The sequence below is a fragment of the Heteronotia binoei genome, chromosome 17, assembly GCF_032191835.1.
Source record: "Heteronotia binoei isolate CCM8104 ecotype False Entrance Well chromosome 17, APGP_CSIRO_Hbin_v1, whole genome shotgun sequence".
Classification (NCBI taxonomy): domain Eukaryota; kingdom Metazoa; phylum Chordata; class Lepidosauria; order Squamata; family Gekkonidae; genus Heteronotia; species Heteronotia binoei.
In genome coordinates this window covers 49,144,659-49,148,286 of record NC_083239.1, presented here as the reverse complement: position 1 = coordinate 49,148,286, position 3,628 = coordinate 49,144,659, and the positions used below count along the sequence as shown (strand labels likewise).

Sequence of the window (3,628 nt, the reverse complement as noted above, 5' to 3'; positions counted from 1 at the left end):
GCAGCTGCTGGAATGGCCTTGGGTCAGCCATAGCTCTGGCAAAGGTTGTCTTTGAAAGGGCAGACTCTTATCTGGGAGAACCGGGTTTGATTCCCCCACTCCTCCACTTGCACCTGCTGGAATGGCCTTGGGTCAGCCATAGCTCTGGCAAAGGTTGTCCTTGAAAGGGCAGACTCTTATCTGGGAGAACTGGGTTTGATTCCCCACTCCTCCACTTGCACCTGCTGGAATGGCCTTGGGTCAGCCATAGCTCTGGCAGAGGTTGTCCTTGAAAGGGCAGCTGCTGTCAGAGCTCTCTCAGCCCCACCCACCTCACAGGGAAGCTGTTGTGGGGGGAGGAGATAAAGGAGATTGTGAGCCACTCTCAGACTAATTCAGAGAGAAGGGCAGGGTATAAATCTGCAGTTTTCTACTTCTTCTTCTTCTATAATATATAGTAACAATATTTATTTGACCATTATTCACACGCATACAATGATAGAACACAGTCCCATGAGAAGAGGGAGAGAGGGTGCAACTTTTTCTTGCCTATACTGTGTGTGTGTTGAGGGGCCTGCCCCTCAAAGAGGGAACTCAATCCGGTTTCCTTAACCTTTTCCTTCCTGGTATATGGAGGTCTGAGTGCTGGGCATACGGACATCGAAGAGCCAGTTTGGTGTAGTGCTTAAGTGTGCGGTCTCTTATCTGGGAGAACCAGGTTTGATCCCCACTCCTTCACTTGCACCTGCTGGAATGGCCTTGAGTCAGCCATAGCTCTCACAGAGCTGTCCTTGAAAGGGCAGCTGCTGGGAGAGCTCTCTCAGTCCCACCCACCTCACAGGGTGTCTGTTGTGGGGGGAGAAGATATAGGAGACTGTAAGCTATGAGTCTCATTCAGAGAGAAGGGCAGGGTATAAATCTGCAGGCTTCTTCTTCTCAGCCCCACCCTCCTCACAGGGTGTCTGTTGTGAGGGGAGAAGATATAGGAGATTGTGAGCCGCTCTGAGTCTCTGATTCAGAGAGAAGGGCGGGGTATAAATCTGCAGTCTTCTTCCACTTCTTCTCAGCCCCAACCACCTCACAGGGTGTCTGTTGTGAGGGGAGAAGATACAAGAGACTGTAAGCTGCTCTGAGTCTCTGATTCAGAGAGAAGGATGGGGTATAAATCTGCAGTCTTCTTCTTCACCCCTTAGGGTTGCCAGGTCTGTGTTGGAAGATACTTGGAGATTAGGGGTGGAGCCAGGAGAAGGCGGGGTTTGGGGAGGGGAGGGGCCTCTGCAGAGTACAAGGCCACAGATTCCACCCTTCCAAGCAGCCGTTTTCTCCAGGGGAGCTGATCTCTGCCAGCTGGAGATCAGGTGTAAAAGTGGGAGATCTCCAGGCCCCCCCTGGAGGTTGGCTACATTACCACCCCTCGATAGACAAGAATTTCCCAACCCAGAACTAGGAACTTTCGAATAAGGATCCGAGTTATTATAAAATGCTGAGAAAGTTGTACCGAAACCGCCTGTTACCAGAAAGCGTGTCCGTATGTTTGCTGTAGATTTCAGCCTTCATCTGTACCCATGGAAGAGACTTCCCTGTTGAATGAATATTATCAGTTCTGGTGGACTGTTGGATGGTTTGAAAAAGTTCACCGCGGGAGCAAGAAAGAGCGGGTGCTAAAAGCTTTTCATTTTTTTTCTTTTTCACTTTTTTTCAAGAAGAGGGAAGTGAGGAATCGGATTTCTCATGGGACTGTGTTCTGCTACTGTATGCGTGTGAATAATGGACAAATAAATATTGTTACTATATATTATAGAAGAAGAAGAAGTAGAAGACCGCAGATTTATACCCTGCCCTCCTCTCTAAGTCAGAGTCTCAGAGTGGCTCACAATCTCCTTTATCTCCTTTCCCCACAACAGACATCGTGTGAGGTGGGTGGGGCTGAGAGAGCTCTGATAGAAGCCGTCCTTTCAAGGACAGCTCTGCAAGAGCTACGGCTGACCCAAGGCCATTCCATTAGCTGCAAGTGGAAGAGTGGGGAATCAAACCCGATTCTCCCAGATAAGAGTCTGCCCTTTCAAGGACAGCTCTGCCAGAGCTATGGCTGACCCAAGGCCATTCCATTAGCTGCAAGTGGAGGAGTGGGGAATCAAACCCGATTCTCCCAGATAAGAGTCCGCGCTCTTAACCACTACACCAACACTGGCTCTTAAAAAGTGTGTGAAATGTTTATGTAATGTTTGGGGACTTGTTGTGCTCCTATATTTCAGCTGTCGCGTTTATCAACTCCCCTGGAAAAAATGGCTGCTTTGAAGGGGCCCCTCTAGGGCATTGCACCCTGCTGAGGCCCCTCCCCTCTCCAAACCCCGCCCTCTGCTGGCTCCGCCTCGATGTCTCCATGTATTTTCCCACACTGACCTGGCAACCCTAGATTAGGTGTGCAGCAGCAGGGAGGGGTGGAATTCTAGCAGGAGCTCCTTTGCATATGAGGCCACACCCTCTGATGTAGCCAATTCTCCAAGAGCTTACAAGGCTCTTTTTTGCAAGTTATTGGAGGATTGGCTACATCAGGGGTGTGTGGCCTAATATGCAAAGGGGCTCCTGCTAGAATTCCACCCCTGCAAGTCACGGTGCCAGAGGATGGAGTGAGTTGCAAATGGCAACACCAGGAGCCCCACCTCACGCCCAAAGATCTGATTTCGACGGGGATAGGAGGGCCAGGAGCAGGGCCGGATTAACAATTAGGCCAAGTAGACCCTGGCCTATAGTCCCCATGCCTTTAGGGGCCCTGGGATGAACATATGAACATACGAAGCTGCCTTGTACTGAATCAGACCCTGGGTCCATCAAAGTCAGTATTGTCTCCTCAAACTGGCAGCGGCTCTCCGGGGTCTCAAGCTGAGGTTTTTCATGCCTATTTGCCTGGACCCTTTTTGGAGATGCCAGAGATTGAACCTGGGACCTTCTGCTTCGCAAGCAGATGCTCTACCACTGAGCCACCGTCCCTCCTGGCTTTCCCCCCTGGTTTCCCCCCTGCTTGCAGCCCTCGCGGGTTGCACATGCAGCCAGCAACTGAGCTCCTCTTTGCCCGACTTGCCTGGTGCGGCTGCAGCTGGCGTTGTTGCCGAGTTTGCCTCTCTCTGCCTCTCCCTTGCAGCTTAGTCCAAGGGGCTTTTAAAGAAGAAGAAGATGATATTGGATTTATATCCCGCCCTCCACTCCGAAGAGTCTCAGAGCGGCTCACAATCTCCTTTACCTTCCTCCCCCACAACAGACACCCTGTGAGGTGGGTGGAGCTGAGAGGGCTCTCACAGCAGCTGCCCTTTCAAGGACAGAGTCTCAGAGCGGCTCGCAATCTCCTTTACCTTCCTCCCCCACAACAGACACCCTGTGAGGTGGGTGGGGCTGAGAGGGCTCTCACAGCAGCTGCCCTTTCAAGGACAGAGGCTCAGAGCAGCTCACAATCTCCTTTACCTTCCTCCCCCACAACAGACACCGTGTGAGGTGGGTGGAGCTGAGAGGGCTCTCACAGCAGCTGCCCTTTCAAGGACAGAGGCTCAGAGCAGCTCACAATCTCCTTTATCTTCCTCCCCCACAACAGACACCCTGTGAGGTGGGTGGGGCTGAGAGGGCTCTCACAGCAGCTGCCCTTTCAAGGACAGAG

General features: G+C 51.8%; 1 non-coding gene across 1 annotated transcript; it reads right to left on the bottom strand.

Annotated features, from left to right (window-relative positions):
- Window positions 1-2,898: 2,898 nt before the first annotated feature.
- Window positions 2,899-2,965, bottom strand: TRNAR-GCG (transfer RNA arginine (anticodon GCG)). Its single transcript has one exon. It is a non-coding gene; the product is annotated as a tRNA-Arg (tRNA).
- Window positions 2,966-3,628: the final 663 nt, after the last annotated feature.